We start from the raw sequence: 14,182 nt of genomic DNA on the forward strand, positions 1-14,182 counted from the left end.
CACAGTAAACATTGTAAACCACGATGTAGATAAGGTAGAAAAACTGCAGCAAGAGTTTAACGAGCTCAAAGAAATATTGTACACACATGTGTTGCAGAATTCTGCAAACAATAAAGACGTTGAAAAGTACAACAGCGTTATCTCTGAAAACCTAACCACCACAACGGGGGTTCAAAATAAAAAAAGGGCACAAAAGAAGTTACAAGCGCAAAGAGCGCAGAAAAACATTGGCAAAAAAACGGATTGAGACACAAAGAGAAAACAACGAGAAATTCATAAAGAATTTTTCAAACCAACAACTTAGCGACAGCCAAGTCAGCGTTATTTCTAAAGGGCTCAAATTTGTCCCGACACCGGTGACAGACGAGAATAACATTAGACGCCAACTTCGAACATTTCGCAAGACGTATGCGCCTGAAATACATATTTCACAAAGAAAATAAAGAACCGCATCCATTCCACGTCAAATCAGACTGGAAGCCACCGGTTCAAAAATCAGTTGCCCTAGAAAGCTACTTGGAAAGCGTCAAAATCCAATTAGCAGAGATTAAACCAATCAAACCTAAAAATAACCTGTCACACAATGAATATCAAGCTCTCACAGAGCTGAAAAAGAACGCTAACATCGTTCTAAAAAAAGCAGACAAAGGCACAACAACTGTCATCATGAATAAATGCGATAAAATACAAGAAGCTCAAATTCAACTCGACAGCAGAGAACATTATAAACCTCTCCAAACTCCCATGACGGTGGAAACATCACAAAGAGTTCACGAGCTTGTCGCACAACTGCATCAAAATAACTTCATTGATGACATGACAAAGAAATGGTTTTCTCAAACGCGAGATCCGCCAAGAATACCAATATTTTACACCCTTACTAAGATCCACAAACCAAATCCGGTCGGAAGACCGATAATTTCGGGCTGTGAAGGCCCCACAGAAAGATTATCATCTTTTGTGGACAAATTACTTCAACCCATCGCACAAAAACAGAAATCGTATCTAAAAGATACAACGGATTTCGTAAACTTCATAGAAAAGACAAAGGTCTCTCAAGATACTATCTTAGTATCAATGGATGTAACAAGCTTGTATACAAATATACCACAGGGGGAGGGTATTACAACAGTATGCACAGCATACGAGGCATTCCACAACAATAAACCTCCTATACCGTCACACTACCTCAAAGAAATGCTTAAACTTATCCTTCAGGAAAATTCATTCCAATTTGTTGGAAAAAATTACCTTCAGACCCATGGAACTGCAATGGGTACAAAAATGGCCGTTGCGTTTGCAAACATCTTTATGGCCGATATTGAAACAAAAATGATAAGTCAAAGCAAAACAAAACCAATAGAATGGAAACGTTTTATTGATGACATTTTCTCACTGTGGGATAGTGACGAAAAGGAAATTAACCTGTTCATTGTTCAAACAAGCTAACAAATTCCATCCTACTATTAAATTTACGGCCGAAATTTCAGAGAACGAGACTACCTTTCTCGACACAATAATTTTTAAAGGAGAACGTTTCAGAAATGAATCGATCCTTGACATCCGTACACATTACAAGCCTACTGAAACGTTTCAGTATACACATTTTACCTCGAGCCATCCCTTGGGTGTTAAAAGAGGTTTTATTAAAGGCGAAGCACTCAGACTACTGAGAACAAATTCTTCTGAAACAACGTTCGCAAAAAGTATCTGCAAATTTAAATCGCGCCTCATAGCGCGCGGATACCCCCACAAGATGATACAGACAACGTTATCAGAAGTCAACTTCGCCGGAAGACAGTCGGCTCTACAGCAAAAGAAAAAAACTCGTAAACAAATCTTGCCTTTTGTTACAACGTACCACCCATCGGTGCGTAACCTTAAAAATATATTGATGCAAAACTGGAAGTTCATACAAAATCAGCCTTTGCTGAGAAACATAATTATTCAAAAATCCGCCAATTATATCCTACAAGAGAGGACAATCTCTTAAGGACATGCTCATTAGGGCAAAAATATAAAGGCAGCGTTCATAAAAATGTACACCACATACGTGCAGGCCTGTCATTTCTATTATTATCACCATTCAATTCTTTTCTTCTTGTTAATGTGTATATATTTATATATTAATACTTTTTTTATTTCTTTTTTTTTTTTCATTTTTTTAATTTATTTTTTATTTTTTTATTTTTCATCCGCATTTTTCCATCCGCATTTTTCCATCCGCATTTTTCCATCCGCATTTTCCCATCCGCCATCCGCATCCGCCATCCGCAGCCATCCGGTCCGCGTTTTACAGATACCCAATGTAGCAATTGCGATTATCACAAAGTCTGACCAAATAATAGCTTTAATAGATGAAGCATTGCTATAAGGGACGAGTCCATTTCGATCGAATCCTGTGACAGATAGACTGCGATAACTTCGACAGTAACAAATTTTGCTCACGATATCACGTAACAAATGTAAATGATGTAATTTTAAAATATGAATGTCTAGTAAGTGCGTTTTGATCGAATGTAGGTAATTTTTTTCGGGCCTACTTGTTACTAGATGGTCCCCACATGGTCTGGACATACCGGAAACATTTTCTGTCGCGCTGTGTAACGGATTGTTATTATCATCATCATGATGAATTTATATGACAAAGTGAACTAACTATCCAACCTTTTCAGAAAATTGATCGTTATTTAAGAATAATCTTTTAGTGCAGAATTTACCTAGCGGTTAGTTTCGTTGAAAATTCGACTTACAAATTCAGTCGAAGCTCTGACAAGTGTTCGGGATGGTCCCCATAATATTTAGTGCAATGAAGCGTGATGTCTGCGTATAATGCATGAACGCTTCAGCGATAGAAAAAGACTGGGAATTTATGAGAAAATAAAACCAGGGCTACCTAGTTGTTTATTTCGGTAACATATCTGATCACAAAGGCTTTTTGACTCAGAAAGTTGGGTGAAATGGTGACCAAAATGTACAAATGTTTTGTCAGGAGCCATTATAATAATACCATTGGAAGCTCCCCAATGGTCTGGCTACACTTGGCAGAATTTCTTGCGCAAAGGGATCAATCGTGATTATCACAATGTTGGCCAAATTCAGTTCATTTAAGAGGTGATACCTTGCTAAGAAGAGACGAGTGCATTTCGATCGAATCCTGCGATAGAGAGAAGAAAGACAACAACAGATTTTACAGTAAAAAAAATTGGCGGGAAATTTGACACAAAAAATTTAACGGTAAATAATGGCCCAAGAACACAAAATTCTGCCACATGATGGCGTAGTTGAAATGTAACATTCATTTGATTTAATATCAATGTAGGTGATGAAGCCTTGCTGTAAAGGCCGCTGACTAGTAAGTGCGTTTCAATACTGAATGCAGTTAATTTTTGGCCGGGAGATATAGCGACCTAATTCAGTGTAGTTCCAGAGTCCCCACATGTTCTAAACGCAAATTCTCTCGCGCAATGCTGTTTTCTATTATTGGAAAAATGACAACAGAGGCCCCTAGTCGTTCGTTGCAGTAAAATATCTGTTTAGAATAGCTTTCGGCTCCAAAAGTCTTGTTTTACAAATTGTGATGAAAAGCGCTGCTAGACTTTTCTCGCTTGAAGTGTCACCTCAAACTCTCGCCATCAGTGACAGCTTGGGATCGAGATTATAAAACACCGGAAAGCGGGTACAAGACTTGTGACCCCCGTGTGCTTACGAAATGCGAAGTGCTTAAAATTTCGCAAAAGTTCGGGAGCTGTACTTGCGTAGGTATGAACATTCGCAAAGTAGCGGGATCTGAAATGTTTGTTTTTCTCCCTGCTGAAATCTGGTTTATAGGTGAAGCTTTAAGAGAGGAAGCTTTGCTAAAAGGAACGAGTGACAACGAGTGCATTTCGATCGTATCCAGTGTAACGGATAGACTGCGATAACTCAGTTCGACCGAAACATATTTTGCTCACGATATCACGTAACAAATGTAAATGATGTGATTTTAAAATATGAATGTCTTATAAGTGCGTTTCGATCGAATGCAAGTAATTTTTTTGGGCCTACTTGTTACTAAATGGTCCCCACATGGTAAGGACTTACCGGTAACATTTTTTGTCGCGCTGTGTAACTGATTGTTGATATTATCCGGTCATGATGAATTTATGTGACAAAATGAACTAACTATCCAACCTTTTCAGAAAACTGATCGTTATTTAAGAATAATCTTTTGGTGCAGAATTTACCTAGCGGTTAGTTTCGTTGAAAAATCGACTTCCAATTCTGACATGTGTTCTTGAGGGTCCCCATAATATTTAGTGCAATGAAGCGTGATGTCTGCGTATAATGCATGAACGCTTCAGCGATAGAAAAGGGCAGGGAATTTATGAGAAAAATAAAACCAGGGCTACCTAGTTGTTTATTTCGGTAACATATCTGATCGAAAAGTCTTTTTGACTCAGAAAGTTAGGTGAAATGGTGACCAAAATGTACAAATGTTTTGTCAGGAGCCCATTATAATTACCACTGGAAGCTCCCCAATGGTCTGGCTACACTTGGCAGAATTTCTTGCGCAAAGGGATCAATCGTGATTATCACAATGTTGGCCAAATTCAGTTCATTTAAGAGGTGATACCTTGCTAAGAAGAGACCAGTGCATTTCGATCGAATCCTGCGATAGAGAGAAGAAAGACAACAACAGATTTTACAGCAAAAAATTGGCGGGAAATTTGACACAAAAAATTTAACGGTAAATAATGGCCTAAGAACAGAAAATTCTGCCACATGATGGCGTAGTTGAAATGTAACAATCATTTGATTTAATATCAATGTAGGTGATGACGCCTTGCTGTAAAGGCCGCTGACTAGTAAGTGCGTTTCAATACTGAATGCAGTTAATTTTTGGCCGGGAGATTATAGCGACCTAATTCAGTGTAGTTCCAGAGTCCCCACATGTTCTGAACACAAAATTTCACGCGCAATGCTGTTTTCCCAGTATTGTTGGACAAAATAATGACAACAGGGCCACCTAGTCGTTCGTTGCAGTAAAATATCTGTTTAGAATAGCTTTCGGCTTAAAGAGTCTTGTTTTACAAATTGGGATGAAAAACGCTGCTAGACTTTTCTCGCGTAAAGTGTCACCTTAAACTCTCGCCATCAGTGACAGCTCGAGATTACAAACACCGGAAAGTTATGACCCCTATGTGCTTACGAAATGCGAAGTGCTTAAAATTTCGCAAAAGTTCGGGAGCTGTACTTGCGTAGGTATGAACATTCGCAAAGTAGCCGGATCTGAAATGTTTGTTTTTCTCCCTGCTGAAATCTGGTTTATAGGTGAACCTTTGCTAAAAGGAACGAGTGACAACGAGTGCATTTCGATCGTATCCTGTAACGGATAGACTGCGATAACTCAGTTCGACAGAAACATATTTTGCTCACGATATCACGTAACAAATGTAAATGATGTAATTTTAAAATAAGAATGTCTCTTAAGTGCGATTCGATCGAATGCAAGTAATTTCTTTTGGGCCTAATTGTTACTAGATGGTCCCCACATGGTAAGGACTTACCGGTAACATTTTTTGTCGCGCTGTGTAACTGATTGTTGATATTATCCGGTCATGATGAATTTATGTGACAAAATGAACTAACTATCCAACCTTTTCAGAAAACTGATCGTTATTTAAGAATAATCTTTTAGTGCAGAATTTACCTAGCGGTTAGTTTCGTTGAAAAATCGACTTACAAATTCAGTCGAAGTTCTGACATGTGTTCTTGAGGGTCCCCATAATATTTAGTGCAATGAAGCGTGATGTCTGCGTATAATGCATGAACGCTTCAGCGATAGAAAAGGGCAGGGAATTTATGGGAAAAATAAAACCAGGGCTACCTAGTTGTTTATTTCGGTAACATATCTGATCGAAAAGTCTTTTTGACTCAGAAAGTTAGGTGAAATGGTGACCAAAATGTACAAATGTTTTGTCAGGAGCCCATTATAATTACCATTGGAAGCTCCCCAATGGTCTGGCTACACTTGGCAGAATTTCTTGCGCAAAGGGATCAATCGTGATTATCACAATGTTGGCCAAATTCAGTTCATTTAAGAGGTGATACCTTGCTAAGAAGAGACCAGTGCATTTCGATCGAATCCTGCGATAGAGAGAAGAAAGACAACAACAGATTTTACAGCAAAAAATTGGCGGGAAATTTGACACATATAATTTAACGGTAAATAATGGCCCAAGAACAGAAAATTCTGCCACATGATGGCGTAGTTGAAATGTAACAATCATTTGATTTAATATGAATGTGGGTGATGAAGCCTTGCTGTAAAGGGCGCTGACTAGTTAGTGCGTTTCAATACTGAATGCAGTTAATTTTTGGCCGGGAGATTATAGCGACCTAATTCAGTGTAGTTCCAGAGTCCCCACATGTTCTGAACACAAAATTTCACGCGCAATGCTGTTTTCCCAGTATTGTTGGACAAAATAATGACAACAGGGCCACCTAGTCGTTCGTTGCAGTAAAATATCTGTTTAGAATAGCTTTCGGCTTAAAGAGTCTTGTTTTACAAATTGGGATGAAAAACGCTGCTAGACTTTTCTCGCGTAAAGTGTCACCTTAAACTCTCGCCATCAGTGACAGCTTGGGATCGAGATTACAAACACCGGAAAGCGGGTACAAGACTTGTGACCCCTATGTGCTTACGAAATGCGAAGTGCTTAAAATTTCGCAAAAGTTCGGGAGCTGTACTTGCGTAGGTGTGAACATTCGCAAAGTAGGCGGATCTGAAATGTTTTTTTTTCTCCCTGCTGAAATCTGGTTTATAGGTGAAGCTTTGCTAAAAGGATTCAACGAGTGACAACGAGTGCATTTCGATCGTATCCTGTAACGGATAGACTGCGATAACTCAGTTCGACAGAAACATATTTTGCTCACGATATCACGTAACAAATGTAAATGATGTGATTTTAAAATATGAATGTCTCTTGAGTGCGTTTCGATCGAATGCAAGTAATTTCTTTTGGGCCTAATTGTTACTAGATGGTCCCCACATGGTAAGGACTTACCGGTAACATTTTTTGTCGCGCTGTGTAACTGATTGTTGATATTATCCGGTCATGATGAATTTATGTGACAAAATGAACTAACTATCCAACCTTTTCAGAAAACTGATCGTTATTTAAGAATAATCTTTTAGTGCAGAATTTACCTAGCGGTTAGTTTCGTTGAAAAATCGACTTACAAATTCAGTCGAAGTTCTGACATGTGTTCTTGAGGGTCCCCATAATATTTAGTGCAATGAAGCGTGATGTCTGCGTATAATGCATGAACGCTTCAGCGATAGAAAAGGGCAGGGAATTTATGGGAAAAATAAAACCAGGGCTACCTAGTTGTTTATTTCGGTAACATATCTGATCGAAAAGTCTTTTTGACTCAGAAAGTTAGATGAAATGGTGACCAAAATGTACAAATGTTTTGTCAGAAGCCCATTATAATTACCATTGGAAGCTCCCCAATGGTCTGGCTACACTTGGCAGAATTTCTTGCGCAAAGGGATCAATCGTGATTATCACAATGTTGGCCAAATTCAGTTCATTTAAGAGGTGATACCTTGCTAAGAAGAGACCAGTGCATTTCGATCGAATCCTGCGATAGAGAGAAGAAAGACAACAACAGATTTTACAGTAAAAAAAATTGGCGGGAAATTTGACACAAAAAATTTAACGGTAAATAATGGCCCAAGAACAGAAAATTCTGCCACATGATGGCGTAGTTGAAATGTAACAATCATTTGATTTAATATGAATGTGGGTGATGAAGCCTTGCTGTAAAGGGCGCTGACTAGTTAGTGCGTTTCAATACTGAATGCAGTTAATTTTTGGCCGGGAGATTAATAGCGACCTAATTCAGTGTAGTTCCAGAGTCCCCACATGTTCTGAACGCAAAATTTCCCGCGCAATGCTGTTTTCCCAGTATTGTTGGACAAAATAATGGCAACAGGGCCACCTAGTCGTTCGTTGCAGTAAAATATCTGTTTAGAATAGCTTTCGGCTTAAAGAGTCTTGTTTTACAAATTGGGATGAAAAACGCTGCTAGACTTTTCTCGCGTGAAGTGTCACCTAAACTCTCGCCATCAGTGACAGCTCGAGATTACAAACACCGGAAAGCGGGTACAAGACTTGTGACCCCTATGTGCTTACGAAATGCGAAGTGCTTAAAATTTCGCAAAAGTTCAGGAGCTGTACTTGCGTAGGTATGAACATTCGCAAAGTAGCCGGATCTGAAATGTTTGTTTTTCTCCCTGCTGAAATCTGGTTTATAGGTGAAGCTTTGCTAAAAGGATTCAACGAGTGACAACGAGTGCATTTCGATCGTATCCTGTAACGGATAGACTGCGATAACTCAGTTCGACAGAAACATATTTTGCTCACGATATCACGTAACAAATGTAAATGATATAATTTTAAAATAAGAATGTCTTGTAAGTGCGTTTCGATCGAATGCAAGCAATTTTTTTTGGGCCTACTTGTTACTAGATGGTCCCCACATGGTAAGGACTTACCGGTAACATTTTTTGTCGCGCTGTGTAACTGATTGTTGATATTTATATCCGGTCATGATGAATTTATGTGACAAAATGAACTAACTATCCAACCTTTTCAGAAAACTGATCGTTATTTAAGAATAATCTTTTAGTGCAGAATTTACCTAGCGGTTAGTTTTTTTGAAAAATCGACTTACAAATTCAGTCGAAGTTCTGACATGTGTTCTTGAGGGTCCCCATAATATTTAGTGCAATGAAGCGTGATGTCTGCGTATAATGCATGAACGCTTCAGCGATAGAAAAGGGCAGGGAATTTATGAGAAAAGTAAAACCAGGGCCACCTAGTTGTTTATTTCGGTAACATATCTGATCGAAAAGTCTTTTTGACTCAGAAAGTTAGGTGAAATGGTGACCAAAATGTACAAATGTTTTGTCAGGAGCCCATTATAATTACCATTGGAAGCTCCCCAATGGTCTGGCTACACTTGGCAGAATTTCTTGCGCAAAGGGATCAATCGTGATTATCACAATGTTGGCCAAATTCAGTTCATTTAAGAGGTGATACCTTGCTAAGAAGAGACCAGTGCATTTCGATCGAATCCTGCGATAGAGAGAAGAAAGACAACAACAGATTTTACAGCAAAAAATTGGCGGGAAATTTGACACATATAATTTAACGGTAAATAATGGCCCAAGAACAGAAAATTCTGCCACATGATGGCGTAGTTGAAATGTAACAATCATTTGATTTAATATGAATGTGGGTGATGAAGCCTTGCTGTAAAGGGCGCTGACTAGTTAGTGCGTTTCAATACTGAATGCAGTTAATTTTTGGCCGGGAGATTATAGCGACCTAATTCAGTGTAGTTCCAGAGTCCCCACATGTTCTGAACACAAAATTTCACGCGCAATGCTGTTTTCCCAGTATTGTTGGACAAAATAATGACAACAGGGCCACCTAGTCGTTCGTTGCAGTAAAATATCTGTTTAGAATAGCTTTCGGCTTAAAGAGTCTTGTTTTACAAATTGGGATGAAAAACGCTGCTAGACTTTTCTCGCGTAAAGTGTCACCTTAAACTCTCGCCATCAGTGACAGCTTGGGATCGAGATTACAAACACCGGAAAGCGGGTACAAGACTTGTGACCCCTATGTGCTTACGAAATGCGAAGTGCTTAAAATTTCGCAAAAGTTCGGGAGCTGTACTTGCGTAGGTGTGAACATTCGCAAAGTAGGCGGATCTGAAATGTTTTTTTTTCTCCCTGCTGAAATCTGGTTTATAGGTGAAGCTTTGCTAAAAGGATTCAACGAGTGACAACGAGTGCATTTCGATCGTATCCTGTAACGGATAGACTGCGATAACTCAGTTCGACAGAAACATATTTTGCTCACGATATCACGTAACAAATGTAAATGATGTGATTTTAAAATATGAATGTCTCTTGAGTGCGTTTCGATCGAATGCAAGTAATTTCTTTTGGGCCTAATTGTTACTAGATGGTCCCCACATGGTAAGGACTTACCGGTAACATTTTTTGTCGCGCTGTGTAACTGATTGTTGATATTATCCGGTCATGATGAATTTATGTGACAAAATGAACTAACTATCCAACCTTTTCAGAAAACTGATCGTTATTTAAGAATAATCTTTTAGTGCAGAATTTACCTAGCGGTTAGTTTCGTTGAAAAATCGACTTACAAATTCAGTCGAAGTTCTGACATGTGTTCTTGAGGGTCCCCATAATATTTAGTGCAATGAAGCGTGATGTCTGCGTATAATGCATGAACGCTTCAGCGATAGAAAAGGGCAGGGAATTTATGGGAAAAATAAAACCAGGGCTACCTAGTTGTTTATTTCGGTAACATATCTGATCGAAAAGTCTTTTTGACTCAGAAAGTTAGATGAAATGGTGACCAAAATGTACAAATGTTTTGTCAGAAGCCCATTATAATTACCATTGGAAGCTCCCCAATGGTCTGGCTACACTTGGCAGAATTTCTTGCGCAAAGGGATCAATCGTGATTATCACAATGTTGGCCAAATTCAGTTCATTTAAGAGGTGATACCTTGCTAAGAAGAGACCAGTGCATTTCGATCGAATCCTGCGATAGAGAGAAGAAAGACAACAACAGATTTTACAGTAAAAAAAATTGGCGGGAAATTTGACACAAAAAATTTAACGGTAAATAATGGCCCAAGAACAGAAAATTCTGCCACATGATGGCGTAGTTGAAATGTAACAATCATTTGATTTAATATGAATGTGGGTGATGAAGCCTTGCTGTAAAGGGCGCTGACTAGTTAGTGCGTTTCAATACTGAATGCAGTTAATTTTTGGCCGGGAGATTAATAGCGACCTAATTCAGTGTAGTTCCAGAGTCCCCACATGTTCTGAACGCAAAATTTCCCGCGCAATGCTGTTTTCCCAGTATTGTTGGACAAAATAATGGCAACAGGGCCACCTAGTCGTTCGTTGCAGTAAAATATCTGTTTAGAATAGCTTTCGGCTTAAAGAGTCTTGTTTTACAAATTGGGATGAAAAACGCTGCTAGACTTTTCTCGCGTGAAGTGTCACCTAAACTCTCGCCATCAGTGACAGCTCGAGATTACAAACACCGGAAAGCGGGTACAAGACTTGTGACCCCTATGTGCTTACGAAATGCGAAGTGCTTAAAATTTCGCAAAAGTTCAGGAGCTGTACTTGCGTAGGTATGAACATTCGCAAAGTAGCCGGATCTGAAATGTTTGTTTTTCTCCCTGCTGAAATCTGGTTTATAGGTGAAGCTTTGCTAAAAGGATTCAACGAGTGACAACGAGTGCATTTCGATCGTATCCTGTAACGGATAGACTGCGATAACTCAGTTCGACAGAAACATATTTTGCTCACGATATCACGTAACAAATGTAAATGATATAATTTTAAAATAAGAATGTCTTGTAAGTGCGTTTCGATCGAATGCAAGCAATTTTTTTTGGGCCTACTTGTTACTAGATGGTCCCCACATGGTAAGGACTTACCGGTAACATTTTTTGTCGCGCTGTGTAACTGATTGTTGATATTTATATCCGGTCATGATGAATTTATGTGACAAAATGAACTAACTATCCAACCTTTTCAGAAAACTGATCGTTATTTAAGAATAATCTTTTAGTGCAGAATTTACCTAGCGGTTAGTTTCGTTGAAAAATCGACTTACAAATTCAGTCGAAGTTCTGACATGTGTTCTTGAGGGTCCCCATAATATTTAGTGCAATGAAGCGTGATGTCTGCGTATAATGCATGAACGCTTCAGCGATAGAAAAGGGCAGGGAATTTATGGGAAAAATAAAACCAGGGCTACCTAGTTGTTTATTTCGGTAACATATCTGATCGAAAAGTCTTTTTGACTCAGAAAGTTAGGTGAAATGGTGACCAAAATGTACAAATGTTTTGTCAGGAGCCCATTATAATTACCATTGGAAGCTCCCCAATGGTCTGGCTACACTTGGCAGAATTTCTTGCGCAAAGGGATCAATCGTGATTATCACAATGTTGGCCAAATTCAGTTCATTTAAGAGGTGATACCTTGCTAAGAAGAGACCAGTGCATTTCGATCGAATCCTGCGATAGAGAGAAGAAAGACAACAACAGATTTTACAGTAAAAAAAATTGGCGGGAAATTTGACACAAAAAATTTAACGGTAAATAATGGCCCAAGAACAGAAAATTCTGCCACATGATGGCGTAGTTGAAATGTAACAATCATTTGATTTAATATGAATGTGGGTGATGAAGCCTTGCTGTAAAGGGCGCTGACTAGTTAGTGCGTTTCAATACTGAATGCAGTTAATTTTTGGCCGGGAGATTAATAGCGACCTAATTCAGTGTAGTTCCAGAGTCCCCACATGTTCTGAACGCAAAATTTCCCGCGCAATGCTGTTTTCCCAGTATTGTTGGACAAAATAATGGCAACAGGGCCACCTAGTCGTTCGTTGCAGTAAAATATCTGTTTAGAATAGCTTTCGGCTTAAAGAGTCTTGTTTTACAAATTGGGATGAAAAACGCTGCTAGACTTTTCTCGCGTGAAGTGTCACCTAAACTCTCGCCATCAGTGACAGCTCGAGATTACAAACACCGGAAAGCGGGTACAAGACTTGTGACCCCTATGTGCTTACGAAATGCGAAGTGCTTAAAATTTCGCAAAAGTTCAGGAGCTGTACTTGCGTAGGTATGAACATTCGCAAAGTAGCCGGATCTGAAATGTTTGTTTTTCTCCCTGCTGAAATCTGGTTTATAGGTGAAGCTTTGCTAAAAGGATTCAACGAGTGACAACGAGTGCATTTCGATCGTATCCTGTAACGGATAGACTGCGATAACTCAGTTCGACAGAAACATATTTTGCTCACGATATCACGTAACAAATGTAAATGATATAATTTTAAAATAAGAATGTCTTGTAAGTGCGTTTCGATCGAATGCAAGCAATTTTTTTTGGGCCTACTTGTTACTAGATGGTCCCCACATGGTAAGGACTTACCGGTAACATTTTTTGTCGCGCTGTGTAACTGATTGTTGATATTTATATCCGGTCATGATGAATTTATGTGACAAAATGAACTAACTATCCAACCTTTTCAGAAAACTGATCGTTATTTAAGAATAATCTTTTAGTGCAGAATTTACCTAGCGGTTAGTTTTTTTGAAAAATCGACTTACAAATTCAGTCGAAGTTCTGACATGTGTTCTTGAGGGTCCCCATAATATTTAGTGCAATGAAGCGTGATGTCTGCGTATAATGCATGAACGCTTCAGCGATAGAAAAGGGCAGGGAATTTATGAGAAAAGTAAAACCAGGGCCACCTAGTTGTTTATTTCGGTAACATATCTGATCGAAAAGTCTTTTTGACTCAGAAAGTTAGGTGAAATGGTGACCAAAATGTACAAATGTTTTGTCAGGAGCCCATTATATAATTACCATTGGAAGCTCCCCAACGGTCTGGCTACACTGCACTTGGCAGAAATTTCTTGTGCAAAGGGATGAATCGTGATTATCACAATGTTGGCCAAATTCAGTTCATTTAAGAGGTGATACCTTGCTAAGAAGAGACCAGTGCATTTCGATCGAATCGTGCGACAGAGAGAAGAAAGACAAGAACAGATTTTACAGTAAAAAATTGGCGGGAAATATGACACAAAACATTTAACGGTAATAATAGCCCAAGAACAGAAAATTCTGCCACATGATGGCGTAGTTGAAATGTAACATTCATTTGATTTAATATGAATGTGGGTGATGAAGCCTTGCTGTAAAGGGCGTGAGATAATCATGTTGTAAAACATGCTATGGCTTTTAAGAGGACAAACGCAACGGCGAGTGAATTTTTAAAGATGAGACACTTCTTCGATTCTGGAGAAATGGAAAATTAAGGGGACCAAAGGTGATTGACTCAGAAAATCGGGTGAAGTGGTAAACAAAATGTAAAAAAGGAAAAAAACATGCCTAACTCTGCCTCACGATGGCATAATAAAATGTAGCATTGATGTGATTTAATGTGAATGTAGGTGATGAAGCCTTGCCGTGAAGGGCGCTTAGTTGTAAGTACGTTTCGATCAAATGCAGGTACAGTGTACGTTTTGGTGGAAAAAGCGCTTCTTTTCAGACAACTGTTCAGAGTC

The 14,182-nt window shown here is 38.9% G+C and overlaps 1 pseudogene; it reads left to right on the top strand.

Moving 5' to 3' along the window:
- Positions 1 to 408: 408 nt before the first annotated feature.
- Positions 409 to 2,021, top strand: LOC146490083 (uncharacterized; annotated as a pseudogene).
- The last annotated feature ends 12,161 nt before the right edge of the window (positions 2,022 to 14,182 follow it).

This window comes from Pavona decussata, unplaced genomic scaffold (assembly GCF_977016875.1).
Source record: "Pavona decussata unplaced genomic scaffold, jaPavDecu1.1 SCAFFOLD_2, whole genome shotgun sequence".
NCBI lineage: Eukaryota > Metazoa > Cnidaria > Anthozoa > Scleractinia > Agariciidae > Pavona > Pavona decussata.